Source organism: Pipistrellus kuhlii, unplaced genomic scaffold (genome assembly GCF_014108245.1).
Source record: "Pipistrellus kuhlii isolate mPipKuh1 unplaced genomic scaffold, mPipKuh1.p scaffold_m20_p_30, whole genome shotgun sequence".
In the NCBI taxonomy this organism is placed as follows: domain Eukaryota; kingdom Metazoa; phylum Chordata; class Mammalia; order Chiroptera; family Vespertilionidae; genus Pipistrellus; species Pipistrellus kuhlii.
In genome coordinates, this window is record NW_023425530.1 from 938221 (window position 1) to 952503 (window position 14283).

Below are 14283 nucleotides of genomic sequence, written 5' to 3' on the forward strand. Positions count from 1 at the left end.
TCCCCAGCGTGCGGGACAGAGCCGGAAGCAGTCTGGCATTCGGGCTCTGCATGTTTGGCCTCCGGCCACCTCTGCTCCCATCAAACCCCCAGCAGTCTGGAAACCACAGGAATTTGCACACTTTTGCACTGCTGTCCTCTGCCTGGAATGCACTTCCCCCACCCAGCTGGCCCCTCCACCTCATCCTTCCATGCTCATCTCGATGGGCACCATTTTTATGAAGCCTTTTCAGACCCCTGCCCCCTCCCTTTCTCAGAGTAAGACCTCCTTTCTGTGCCTGAAAGGACCCCTCGCTGGAGGCCCTCGCTGTCTCCTCTCCTGTGTGATGGGCAGGGGCCTGGCCTGGTGACGGAGCCCAGCAGCCTACCTGAGAAGAGCCAGCCTGGAGGAAGCAGATCCTAGGGCCAGAGAGAGACGGCACCTCACAGGAAGAATTCAAATCCCTGGCCTCAGCCACACCTGGAGCTCATTCTGTGTCTCGAGTAGGAAGCAAGTGTTTGCTTTTTGCTTGGTCAGGAGGGCATATTTGCCACTTGCAACCAAGTGAACGGCTAACACTGAAAACGGGACCAGCAGCTCTACAGAATGTCTCAACCCACCCACCTTTCCCTTCTCCTCTCCCACCTCTCCTCGCCTGATAGACCATATATCTTACTTGTTTATCTTGTCTACTGACTGCATCCTTTTTTAGAACATCAGCTCCTCAGTGCAGGGACTTTGGACGGTATGGTTCACTGCTGTGACTTCAGTACACAGTAGGTGCTCAGGACGTATTTTTTAAGCCAGAGTATTGGGGAGGGGTGAGGAGGAGCAGTGCCTGGCACCTGTGAGGCAAGCAGTCCCGTGCGATGGGAAAGCTGACGCTGACCGAGTGCTGAGCTCGACCTCAAAGTCACAGGAAGTGGTAGACGGGGCTCTGCACCCAGGCCTGTCCGGCCCAGGGCTCACATGCTAGTGTACCGAAAGTGTGGGGCACATGGTAGAGCCCAAAGAGAAGGTGTCCACAATTATGCTTTCTGGATGTGGAGGGCAGGCACGCAGGGCAGCTGCAGCCAGGTGTGCGGATGGCTGAGCTGGTGGTGTGGCCCCTGCAGATCCCCAGCTGGAGCCTGAGGCCAGATCAGACTGTCCCAATTACCTGGTCTTTAAATTTAGCTTTCCCCTCGCTGCCAGGGGACTCGGGGACTGAGCAGAGGAATCTGCTCTTTCGAGGAAAAGTGCTGTATTGGGGAGGGGTGAGGGTGAGCAGTGCCTGTCACCTGTGAGGCAGTGCGATGGGAAAGCTGACGCTGACAGAGTGCTTTGCACTCAGCCCCGTGGTCGGCGGGATCACTCTCCACTTGTGGAACAAGGAGCCCCTCCTGCTTCGGAAACCTGCTTTGGGGTGCCAGAGGCGATCTACCTTTGATGGGGGAGGTGTCTGCTCTGCCCCCACATCCCTCACCCAGTCTCCCGTGTGCTGCAGGTGGAGCCAGGCACATCATTTCCCCGCCCCGCGTGCAGGTTCGCGCTGTGGGCACTGGGTCCAGGTCGCTTCCTGGCTTCCCAAGGCACTCACAGTGACCACCCATCACCCAAGACCAAATCACTGCCCATCACCCTATCTCACTTCTTCTTGTCCACAGCTCTCCTGCCTCGCCTCACAACCCGTGACAGAACATATGCTCCGTAAGCCAGGGCAGGGACAGCTCTGGCCTGGGCAATCGTTTATCTCTATAGCCCTCACAGAACAAATGAATAGAATCACATGAAAGAATGAAGACCCAGGAAGAAGCGCGGGGGATCCATACGGTACCACAAGGCAAGACCCATCTGTCAGAGGACTTCTCCCCATGTCCCTCTTCAGGATTCCTCCTTGATCCTCTCCACCCTCTGTCCCAGCCCTCACCCTCTAACTCAAGAGGTGGCAAACTCTCTCTGTAAAGGGCCACGTGACCTCTTGCTGGATTACTCTTCCGCTTTTGTCGCACAAAAGCTTCCATTAATATAACATGTATGTGAACAGGTGTGACTGTTCCAATAAAACTTTATTTATGGATGCTGAAATTTGAACTTCAAATACTTTTCACATGCCATGCAATATTGAGGCGATTTTTCCCCAGCTGCTTAAAAATGTGAAGAAGCCTTTTTAGCTCATGGATTCATAAAAACAGACAGTGGCCGAAACCAGTTTGGCTCAATGGATAGAGCGTCGGCTTGGGGACTGAAAGGTTCCGGGTTCGATTCCGGTCAAGGGCATGTACTTTGGTTGCGGGCACATCCCCAGTAGGGGGTATGAAAGAGGCAGCTGGTCGATGACTCTCTCGTCGATGTTTCTAACTCTCTATCTCTCTCCCTTCCTCTCTGTGCAAAATCAGTAAAATATATATTAAAAAAAAAAACAGACAGTGGGTGGTGGGCTGTAGTTGCTCCCCTATAGTCTGTCTTTTTTTCTAATAGGCACATTTTAGAATTTACTTGATCTTGTAGGTGCACTTCTTAATCTAAATGTGTGGATATTCATGGCCTGCAGTAAGCTCTCAAGTGCTCTCCGAACCGTATAAAGTTAGCTGACGTGGCGATGAGCCCCTCAAGGGGACGTATGTTTTCTTCCCATCGAAATTAATAGCAGCAATAATGTAGTGTTTTGCTGTATACGTAAGACTGTGCTAAGCTTATAAAACTGTTTGAAAAAAAGCATGTGTGTCCCACTGCCGAAGGGCTGCCATTAGCGCTTCTTTCTATTGGCTGTTTCTCTGGCATTTGCTTTCATATTTCAAAATAATTTTTTGCATGTCTCTTTTTCTTAAATGTTTTTATTTATTTCAGAAAGAGGGAGAAAGAGAGACAAACATCAATGAATAAGAAAGAATAACTGATGGTCTGCCTCCCGCAAGTCCCCCACTGGGGGTCGAGCCTGCAGCCCAGGCACGTGCCCTGACCAGGAATTGAACCATGACCTCCTGGCTCATAGGTTGACGCCCAACCACTGACCCGTGCCAGCCGGGCCATATCACTTGATTTATCAGTTGGACATTGTCCTCTGACTTCCTACTCCTGAAGGTAGAGATTTAGCTCTCTTACGCATATGGCTTTCACAATAGTTTTATCACAATTCTTGGATTAATGAATATTTAGTGCTTATGTTAGTCTATGTAAGTATTGTTCACATGGAGCAATGTACACCAAGAACTCTTTTATTTTCTAGGATTTGGTGTGTGTATGGAGGGGGGCGGGCGGGGAGGGTTTCCTGGAGCTAGTGGCCGCCCTTGTTTTGTGTGTCTGAGCCTCTCTCTCCCCAGCCTCTCCAATGGAACGAACTTCCCTGCTCAGGGCTGGCTATGCCCCGCTGTGGTCCTGGCCTCAGCCCAGGTCTCCCTATTTCTTGGTTTGTGCCCTTGTCTTGAGAATGTGTGCCCCACCCCCACCCTGGGCATTTCCAGACAGTGTTTCCTTCCACTTTCCGGTGAGATCGGTGGTTTGGCTGAGGACTGTCTTCTGGTGGTGATTAATTTCTCTTGCCTCATGGCTTCCAGCTCCCAGTCTTGGGCAGTTAGATATCTGAAGCTGTCTGCTTCCTCGTCCTCCGCTTTACCCGTTTGTGGGTGTGTTTTTCCTTTCTCTGAAAGCTTGTGGAATCTCATTCTCCACATCCTGCACGTCTACAGCGTGGGCTTGGTTGGGGCCTATTTTTCACTTGTGCTGGACATTCATTGGACTCTGTTGTGTCTTCCATTCCTCGTAACTTTTTAAAAAGTATGTTTTTATTTATTTTTAGAGAGAGAGGAAGGGAGAGAGGTAGAGACAGAAACGTCAATGAGAGCTGGGACCGGTTTGGCTCAGTGGATAGAGCGTCGTCGGCCCGCGGACTGAAGGGTCCAGGGTTTGATTCCGGGCAGGGGCATGTACCTTGGTTGCGGGCACATCCCCAGTGGGGGGGTGTGCAGGAGGCAGCTGATCGATGCTTCTCTGTCATCGATGTTTCTAACTCTCTATTCTTCTCTCTTCCTCTCTGTGAAAAATCAATAAAATATATTTAAAAAAAAAAAGAAAAAAGAAAAAACGTCAATGAGAGAGGAACATTACTGAATGGCTGCCTCTTGCACACACTTCCACCAGGGATCAAGCCCGAAACCCTGACCCAGAATGGAACTGGCCACCTCTTGGTTCCTGAATTGAGGCTCAACTATTTTTAAAAAAATATATTTTATTGATTTTTTACAGAGAGGAAGAGAGAGAAATAGAGAGCCAGAAATGTCGATGAGAGAGAAACATCGACCAGCCGTCTCCTGCACACCCCCTACTGGGGATGTGCCCGCAGCCAACGTACATGCCCTTGACTGGAATCGAACCTGGGACCTTTCAATCTGCAGACCGACGCTCTACCACTGAGCCAAACCAGTTTCGGCGAGGCTCAACTATTGAGCCTCACTGGCTGGGCCCCTAGTAACTTTCTTAAAAGATATCATTGGTGGTTCCTTCCACTTTGTTTTTTCTGTTCTCACTGTGAAAGTATCCTTTGTCATATATGGGGCTTCCTGGGTTAATCTAATTTTCTTTTGTTTTTTAAAATATTTTTTTATTGATTTCAGAGAGGAAGGGAGAGGGAGGAAGAAAGAGAAACATCAGTGATAATAGAAAACCATTGATCTACTGCCTCCTACACACCCCACACTGGGATCAAGCCCACAACCCAGCACATGCCCTGCCCGGGAATCAAACCGTGACCTCCTGGTTCATAGATCGACATTCAACTACTGAGCCATGCTGGCCAGGCTAATTTTCTTGTCTACATTTTTTCCCTTTTTGTCTTCTCATTCTACTCTTTCATCCAATCCCTTTGTTGACATTTTAATTTTGATTCGCAGGTTTTTAATTTCCAAGGGTTCCTTCTGGTACTTAGAGTGTTTCTTTTCAAAAGGCAAGCTGAACCTTGTTCCTGGCTTCTGTGTCTTCTCTAAGCTCTCTGAGGATCACTCACACACACTCACACACACACACACACACACACACACACTCACACTCACACAGGGCTTTTCTGGGACTGCTTTTTTTCTGCTCTTTTTCCTCCAAATTCATTCCTCCCCCCGCCCCCCCCCCAGTCTCTTCATTGGCTGGCACTTATGAGTGGCATGCCACAGAGCCAACCGAAAGCTCCTTACCAAGGGAGTGGCTTCACTCTGGGTGATGATCTGAGGACTGGCCCCTGTAGGGGACCCCCCAAATGTTGGCTGCCTCTGCAGAGTTTTTCTTGACAGCCATCATTCTAGAAGCTGAGATAGGGAAGGCCTTTGGGGTCACTGTTCCCTGCATGACTTTTCACTCTAATCACTGGCTTTCACCCACATACCTGCCCTCCACCAAGCCGGGTCCCTGAGGCTGAGCCTTTCTTCTCAGCAAGAGTTAAAATGCATTTTATTACTGAGTTCTCTGCAAGTTGGTGCTGCTAGTTTTAATCCAGTTTTATCGTCTCAAGGAGGTGAAGTGAGCCGTCCTGATACCCCTCAGCTAAGACATTAAAGAGCCAAACCTGGGACCAGGGCTCGGAGGCACCCTCCATGCATGGAGTGACAACTTGTGGTTCATCTTCGGTTTCTCCCAAGGAAGTGGTGTTTGCTGACTGAAAAGTGAATAGCTCAGCATCCTCAGTGAGAGGCACGGGGAAGACACGAGTGTCCATGGCACATAACAGGTGTTCAACAAGCACGGGCTGAATGAACGAGAAGATGAAAGAACAGCAGTGGAGGAAATAGACATGGCAGAAGGAACCTGTTAAACTTATATCTTTGTGCAGAAAAGTACTTGTTAAAATGAGAAGGCGCAGTCCTGACTCGAGTGTGGGGACTGGGGCTCCTTCGTTTATAATGAGAGGGAAACTGGCAAAGCTCTCATGGAACATTACTTTCCACATCGAGGTTTCAAATGCCTTTTCATTCTACTGGCCATGCCCTTCGACCGAGAAACAAAATCCCCACTGTTCAGGAACATTTTGCTGCATTGTGATTTACAATTTTTGAAAATCACCTAACTGTCTGACAGGAGGGGAATGCTTAAGCACATCAGGAAATGTTCATTTTGTGGAATATAATGCAGTTATTAAAAATTACCTCTCACCCGGCCAGTGTGGCCCAGTGGTCAAGCGCTGACCTATGAACCAGGAGATCATGGTTCGATTCCCAGTCAGGGTATGTGCCAGGTTGTGGGCTCGATCCCCAGGATGGGGTACATGGGAGGCAGGTGATCAATGATTCTCTCTCAACATTGATGTTTCTATCTCCCTCTTCCTTCCTCTCTGAAATCAATTAAAAAGATTACCTCTCTTCGTAATAGCCAAAATGATGGGAGAAAGCTTATTTCACTGATCATAATGTCCTCTAGGTCCATCCACATTGTAGCATGGGTCAGAGCTTCCTTCAGCTGGAGCTGAACCTGGCAGTCCAGGGACAGAAAAAAAGGAAGAGCAGATCTCTTGGCTTCATCTGCCAAGTCACTAACACAACCTTCTTCTGTTTGAAGGTTGAAGAATATGCCATTGTCTGGACGGACCACAGTTTGTTGACCTGTTCATCTGTCTGTAGACACAGGGGGTGATTCCACCTCTAAGCTATTGTGAATAATGCTGCTGTGGACATGGGGGGGACAAACACGTTTTCTTTTTCTAAACTTGGGCAGATATAAACGGGTTCCTATCCCCCTTCAACCATCACTCCCCTCCCCCGCCACTGCCTTTTCCACCTTGAGGAGAAACACGGGGCCTCCAGCTTGTCCGCTCAGCACAGCCTTAATTTACTGACCTGAAACATCTCAGACCCGGAAGCCAAACTAACAGGGACTCAAGGAAAAGATGGAGCCAGTGTTATCCCACACAAGCCACTGCCCCAGCCAAGCCCTGGAGGCGCTCCCTCGTCCCCTGAATGTGACTTATTTTGGACCAGGCAACATGTTTCTCGGCTGCTGTCTGTGTTAGTGACTTGGCAGATGAAGCCAAGGGATCTGCCATTCCTTTTTTCTTCTTCTTTTTTTTTAATTTTTCTTTCCGTCCCTGGACTGCCAGGTTCAGCTCCAGCCCTGCCCACACTCCTCAAGTCATCTCTCCCACACTCGCTGCTGTCTCCTAGCAACCGGCTTGCCCGCCAGCATCCTGCAGCTGAGGTCCTGCGTCACCGTCTCAGGGTGCTTCTCCCCCCTCGAGGGAGTCTGGCTTCTCGGGTGCCTGGTCCAGCATCTTCCTGCCAGCCTGTTCTGGAGTCCTCTGGCCGGCGGGAAGGGGGCTGGAAAGATCAGGAATGACCCCTCTTTAGGTCTTGAGGGAGCTCTATCACCCAGACGGTTCATCCATCTGGACAGAATACACCACTGACTGACTGCTTGATTTTGCTGTCATTTGCCTAAATTGGTGTGTGGGGTTTTTGTTTGTTTGTTTGTTTGTTTTGAGTTGTTGGCGTGGAGTGAAGGGCAGATTCATTTTCTGTCCACATAATTGGCCTTAAACCACCTGGTGGCAAAGATATATCCATCTTCCCCGGAGCCAGGCATGGGACTGGAGGGCAGTAGGAGCTGCCTCGGCAGGGTGGAGGGAGGAAATCAGCCTGCACATGCTGCACGGTCACAGCAGCAGCACACGGGGTTCCCCCACAGGTGAGGCTGTGACTCATACGGCCACATCCTCGCCCACAAACAGACCCGCTCTCCCCTCCCTCCATCAGACTGCCACTGCCCTGTCTCTGGGCCGGGCTGCCACAGTCATTTCCTGGGTCAAGACAGAAACAAATGGTGTCTTCCTAACCTCCAGGAGGCAAATTCCTCTTATGAAGAGACCTGTGTTTGGGCCTCAGAGCATGACTTCAAGCCTTTAACATATTTATTGAGCTACTACTATGTACTTGGTCTGCTCTAGACCTGTGGGTACTGAGATGAGTAAAGCAGATATACTTCCTGCCCCCAGAGAATTCACATCCTGGGAGGAAGGCAGATACCAAGTGATTCTAATCAGTTATATAACAGGCTGAAGAAGTCAAGGAGGCCTCTCTGAGGAGATGACATCTGAGCTGAGATCTGAAGGAGGAAGGAGTCGCTGGCCATACAAGTCAGGGCAAGAGCTTGCAGTGGGAACAGCGTGGGCAAAGGCCCTGGGGCAGAACAAGACTGGCTGATCTGATGACAAGCGGAGGCTGGTGGGTCTGAGTGGAGTTACTGAGGGAGAGTGGCAGATGGGTTCTTGTGGGGGCTTCCCTGGGATTCGGAGTTTTATCCTGAGTGCAGTTCTGAGTTTTAGCCAGAGCTCCTGCTGATGGAGGAGTGACAATGTGGATGGAGAGTGGAAGTGGGACTTCCTGATGGTTTGTCTCAGCACAAAGAAACACAGGAGGACTTCCCGCAGGCGGTGGTGGCAACGATCCTGGGCAGTGGGGTGAATGGCAGTTGCTGAGCCAGGATTAAAGAAAGAGGTTTGTAAGGTGAAGCTCCCATGGGAGGTAAAGGATGCCTGGGCCCGTCCCCTGTGCTTTGTCTGTGGCTGCGGCCAGGACCAGCCAAGAGGTGTTGTCCGGGTGCCTGCAAGAGGCAGGGAGGGGTGCTCCCTCAGAAAGGGACGGAGGCAGAAGAGGCAAAAGCAAGCAGCCTGCCCTCCCAGGGAAGCAGGAGTAGGCAGGCCCTGGCCACTTCCTGTTTCGGTTGGATAATGTGCCTGCTAGAACCAGGCTGGGGTCTGCCTTATGCTCCTTGGCCGGGCTCTGAGAAGGGGTCCTGGCTGCCTCCCAGCCCCTGTTCTGTGCACACTGACATGTGCCACTTCCACTGGGGGCATGTGCCATCTCACCCCCCTCCTGGGATGTCCTAGGCTCCAAACCGTCAAGCTCAGGTGGTGATCAGGTTTCTCTGAGCCCCACTGCTCTCCCTGAGATTTTTTTTTTAAATGGACTTCAGAGAGGAAGGAAGACGGGGAGAGAAACAGAAACATCAATGATGAGAAAGATCATTGATCAGCTACCTCCTGCACGCCCCCCATGGGGATTGAGCCTGCAACCTGTGCATGTGCCCTGACCGGGGACTGAACCTCCCGGCTCATAGGTCAATGCTCAACCACTGCGCCATATCAGCCAGGCTTTTAAACATATATATTTTTATTGATTTCAGAGAGGAAGGGAGAGAGAGCCCTGAGATTTTTTATAAAGATTTGGGGAAACTTCAGGGGAACTCCTGGTGTGTGTGTGTGTGGGGGGGGTGGTTTCTGCAGGCATTAAGCACCCCCAACTCAGCTTGGCCATCCCCTCCTTCAGGAAGTCTTCTGAGCCCCCACCTCCTGCTAATGGTCTCACTCTGTATGCCCTGGACCAGGCCAGGTGGTCCCTTGAGTGACCTGGACATGTGTGAAATGAACGTGTCTCTGGGAGCAGGCTTCTCTGCAGCCCCTGGAGCCCACGTGGGAGTGTCCTAAATGGCTATACCTGAGCAGAGCCCCAGGGCAGCACCAGCCCTGTGTCCTCCCCTCCATACACCTGTGGCCTGGGTTGCCGGCTCGATCCCCAGTTGGGGGCATGTAGGAAGCAGCCAATCAATGATTCTCTCTCATTATTGATGTTTCTATGGAGTAGCCACTCAGAGGTCCTGCTGGGAGGCGGGGCCATCACACAGCCCCTCTCGCAGTGTGTGGACTTGAAATCACTGGGGCATGTCCTGGAGGCTAGGGAGGCAGGTCAGAGAGAGGGGCCTGAGGGCCAATCCCCAGGGTGCACCTGGGCCCAACCTGCCCCTCCAGCAGCCTAGAGACGGGCCCCTCAGCTGGGGTCTGCAGGGCCTGAGCTGGGCCCCACCCCATCCCTGCTGTGGGGACAGGAGCAGAGCTGGGTGCTCCTCTGCACCCTCCTGGGAATATCTATGACCTGAATCTTCCCCGACGACTGAGTGCCTTCTGCTTACAGAGGAGCTGCTCTGTAATGTCTCATTTAGGGCTGTGGTTCGCCCGTTGTCTTTCTCCCATCCTTCCAGCCTATGTGGGTCCAGAGCTGGCCTGCTTCCTGCCACTCTCCCTGTGGGGGAGGGAAGCGGAACCCAAGACCATTTCTTGGGAAGTCTGGGTCGAGGGTGCCGCCCACAGACTGGCTAAGCTGGCCCGTAGCTGGGGAGCCACAGGGGCTGGCCATCCTACGTGGGCACTGGCTGTGATGTCTTCCCGCTGCTGGAGGTCATGGACTCAAGGGCGTCCATCTGGTCTCTCTCATGGGGATCCCAGAACCCAGGCCCATTTTTGTGAGGGGGTGGGGGTAGCAAACAAGATAGAGCACCTTTGTAAAAGACTGCCACCGCCAGGGCCTGAGAGGGTCCGGCACAGGGTGTGTGTGTGTGTGTGTGTGTGTGTGTGTGTCTGTACCCTCTGCACCCATGGCCACAGCAGGCCCTTGACTGTTACAGGGTCTCCCTTGCAGGTCTCTCACCTGGGCCATGCCTCCCTCTAACTGGGAAGTACAGCCAGCAGAATGCCTTCCTGCAGGTGCGTGCGTGCGTGCGTGTGTGCGTGTGTGTGTTTTAGCTCTTTCTCCTCCCCTGGCTCAGCCACCTCGGGCACATGCCCTGCCCTGTGGTGCTCCTGCCTCTGCCTGTCACACAACAGGCTCACACCTCAGGTGCAGTGTGCTCTCAATCCTTTCACTTCACACGATAGCATCCCGTGTCACTAAGGGCTGGAAAACAGCACCCTGTCTCTGACAGCTCATGAGCGCATAGATGCTTCTCTCCCACTCTGCGACCGTAAACCACACTGGGGTGAACATCCCCGCTCAAGCCTGTATCCGTGTCTGCTGGTTTCCCTCAGAAATATTCCCATGACAGCCAGGCTTCCTGAAAGCCGGGCTGCACCAGAGAGTGAGAGCTCAGCTGACAGTCGGGGTGGGACCCTTGCTGCCCCATCTGGCTGGACCTTGGCCTCCTTGTGGTGAGTGAGTTCCACCTGCTACTGGGCTGGTCCTTTCCTCTGGGGGTAGAGGGTGGGGTGTCTGAGTCCCTCCTTCCGTCTGGGTTGGACGCTGTTCTTGAGTGTTGGTGAGAGGGTCCTGTACCTCACTAGGACCCTGTCTCTGCCATGTGCCTAGTGTTCTGGGCTCCCCAGCTGATGGGGACTGACCTGCCAGGAGTGTCCCCGAGGCCAAACACTCCAGGACCCCTCGCATGGCATCCCAGGGGCCCCGTGGCACTGCACAGAGCCTTCTCCACCAGCAGCTCCACGGCCTGGGCCGCGCAGGATGGAGAAGGGGATGCTGCCTTTGAGGAGAGCACGTGGCCAGTTCCCCTTTCACTGGGGCTCTGTGGGCTCAGCTGGGGGTTTCGGGAACCCCAGGACAGGCAGCCCCTCCCCGCTCTTTCTCTAACTCCCACCCACCCTTGACCTCTTCAGAGTAAGGAGGTATCACAGAGGCCTGGACACCTCCTGGCACTAACCTGATGGGTTGAAATCAGGGCAGGGCACTAAGGATGTAAAAGACCTTAGGAAACTACAGGACATTGAAAAAAGAGATAGAAGAAGACATAAATAAATGGAAGAACTTACCATGTTCATGGACTGGTAGAATCAACATCACTAAAATTTCCATATATCCAAAGCAACCTATAGCTTCAGTGCAATCTCCATTAAAATACCAATGGCATATTTCAAAGATCTAGAAAAAAAAAAACTCTCCAAAATTTCATCTGGATAAAAAAAAGACCCCGAATAGCCACAGCAATCCTGAGAAAGAAGAACAAAGTTGGAGGGATCACAATACCAGATATCAAGCTATATTACCATGGTTCTTAAAACTGCCTGGTACTAGCACAAGAATAGACATATAGACCAATGGAACAGAACAGAGAACCCAGAAATCGACCCAAGCCGTTATAAGCCGTTATGCTCAATTAATATTTGACAAAGGAGGCAAGAACATACAATGGAGTCAAGACAGTCTCCTCAATAAATGATGCTGGGGCCGAAAAAAAGAATGATACCATCATTATTAAAAAAATAAAAAAATAATAAATGGTGCTGGGAAATTTGGTCAGATGCATGCAAAAAATTAAGGTAGATCACCAACTTACACCATACACAAAAACAGACTCAAATGGCTAAAGGACTTAAATGTAAGATGGGAAACCATAAAAATTCTATAAGACTTCATAGGCAGCAAAATAGCAGACATATGTCGCAGCAATATCTTTATAGATACAGCTCCTAGGACAATGGAGATTAAGGAGAAAATAACAAATGGGACTACATCAAAATAAAATGCTTCTGCACAGCAAAAGAAACCATCAACAAAACAACAAGAAAGCCCACTGTATGGGAGAACATAGTCACCTGATATTTCTGATAAGGGTTTAATCTCCAAAATTAACAGTGAACTCATACAACTTAACAAAAGGAAGATAAACGATCCAATAAAAAATGAGCAAATGATCTAAATGGACACTTTTTGAAAGAGGATTTACAGAAGGCCCAGAAACATATGAAAATATGTTCAAAGTCACTATCATCTGAGAGATGCAAATCAAAACAACAATAAGATACCATCTCACACCTGTCAGAATGGTTATCATCAACAAATCTACAAATGACAAATGATGGCAAGGATGCGGAGAAAAAGGAACCCCCGTGCACTGTTGGTGGGAATGCAGACGGGTGCAGCCACTGTGGAACACAATATGGAGTTTCCTCAAAAAGTTAAAAATGGAACTCCCATTTGACTCAGTAATCCCACTTCTAGGACTATATCCCAAGAAAGCAGAAACACCAATCAGAAAGGATATACGCACAATTTACAATAGCTAAGATTTGGAAACAGCCTAAGTGCCCATCAGCAGATGAGTGGATTAAAAGATTGTGGTACATCTACACAATGGAATACTACACTGCTATAAAAAAAAAAAAAGCAGGAACTTTTACCATTTGCAACAGCATGGATGGAACTAGAGAGCATTATGCTAAGCAAAATAAGCCAGTCGGAAAAAGATAAATATCATATCACATTATCTCACACATATGTGGAATATAATGATCAATATAATTTTTTAAAATATATATTTTATTGATTTTTTACAGAGAGGAAGGGAGATGGATAGAGAGTTAGAAACATCAATGAGAGAGAATCAATGCTGCCAGCTGGATGCCAGCTGCCTCCTGCACGCTCCCCATTGGGGATGTGCCCAAAACCAAGGTTCATGCCCTTGACTGGAATTGAACCTAGGATCCTTCAGTCCACAAGCCGATACTCTATTCACTGAGCCAAACCAGTCAGGGCTGATCAATATAATTTGATGAATAAGAATAGATCCAGAGCCGAAGTCGGTTTGGCTCAGTGGTAGAGCGTCGGTCTGCGGATTGAAAGGTCCCAGGTTCGATTCCGATCAAGGGCATGTACATTGGCTGCGGGCACATCCCCGGTAGGGGGTGTGCAAGAGGCAGCTGGCCGATGTTTCTCTCTCATCGACGTTTCTAGCTCTCTATCTCTCTGTTAAAAAATCAATAAAATATATTAAAAAAAAAAAAAAAAAGAATAGATCCAGAGACAAATAGCAGAGGTGTGTGTGGGGGGGGGGGGGGGGGGGGGGTTAAAGAGCAGCCAAAGGACTTGAATGCATACATATTATCATAACCAATGGACACAGACACTGGGGCAGTGGGGGCTTGCCTGGGGTGGGTGGGAATGGCTGGGGGGAGAGTGTCAATTGGGGAAAAGTGGATCTGATTAGAACACATCCCATCATTGATAACACAGGCCTCCACGTTTGAGAGAAATTCATAGATTCTCCTCTTTAAAAATGTAAGTGTTGCCAAAACCGGTTTGGCTCAGTGCATAGAGCGTCAGCCTACAGACTAAAAGGTCCCGGGTTCGATTCCGGTCAAGGGCATGTACCTTGGTTGCGGGCACATCCCCAGTAGGGGGTGTGCAAGAGGCAGCTGATCGATGATTCTCTCTCATCGATGTTTCTAACTCCCTATCCCTCTCTCTTCCTCTTTGTAAAAAAATCAATAAAAAATTTAAAAAAAAAATATATATATATATATATTAAAAATATATATATAAGTGTTGCCCTGGCCAGTTTGGCTCAGTGGATAGAGCATCTGTCTGTGGATTGAAGGGCCCCAGGTTTAATTTGGTCAAGGGCACATGCCTGGGTTTCGGACTTGATCCCCATAGGAGGCGTGCAGGAGGCAGCTCCCTCATCACTGATGTTTGTCTCTCTCTCTCCCTCTCCCTGCCTCTCTGAAATCAATACAAATGTATATTTTTTTAATTTTGCCTTAAAAGTGAATTGCTTAAAGAAAAATGTTGGGAT